The following is an 816-nucleotide window of genomic DNA, read 5'->3' on the forward strand; positions in this document are numbered from 1 at the left end:
CATGCCGAGTATATAAACTGGGGGGCAGTTGGCTGGGAGGGGCTGATCACTGCTCGGGAATGGGCTGGACATTGGTCAGTGGGTGGTGAGCAATTGTATGGTGCATCACTTGTTTCTTTTGGGTTTTATTCCCCTCTCTTTTTTTATTATCTCCCTTTTCATTAAAATTAACAGTAGTAGTAGTAGTAGTATATTTTAATTTATTTCAATTATTAAACTGTTCTTATCTCATCCCACGGGTTTTTGCCTTTTTCTGATTCTCCTCCTCATCCCACATGGGGTGGGCGGTGGGGGGAATGAGCAGCTGCGTGGCAATTAATTGCTGGCTGGGGGTAAACCATGGCAAAAATATACTAAGATTTTGTATTTGTCACTTTGCTTACTATTTGACTTTTGTACTTGTAAATTATTCCATTTGCTTTTGTTAGCTTTTTATATGAAAAATATCTCCTTCAAAATTTCTTAGTCTGATTATGGATTAAATGCTGTCCACTGCAACAGAAGTTTTGTTGCAAGTTTTTGCGTTGGTACAGTAGAACCTGAGCAAATTTTCTTTTGATTGCCTTATGTTGCATCATTTTTGGTGAAGGGCTCTGCCTCTGAAACCAAAAGCTTGCCTTTTGATTGCTTAATGCCATTTGATATTTAAATTCTACAGTGTTCTACCCACTTTTGACAAAATTTACTTAGTATGCATCTGAGGCTATGGTCTATGTTTCATTTGTTATTGAATTTCAAATTTGTTTAAGTAAACTGAAAATTTTAATTTGGTTTTGTGTTGTGTTTTTCTTTTTGTTTTTTTTTTGTTTTTTTTTT

The sequence above is a fragment of the Acanthisitta chloris genome, unplaced genomic scaffold (assembly GCF_000695815.1).
Source record: "Acanthisitta chloris isolate BGI_N310 unplaced genomic scaffold, ASM69581v1 scaffold11018, whole genome shotgun sequence".
In the NCBI taxonomy this organism is placed as follows: Eukaryota; Metazoa; Chordata; class Aves; order Passeriformes; family Acanthisittidae; genus Acanthisitta; species Acanthisitta chloris.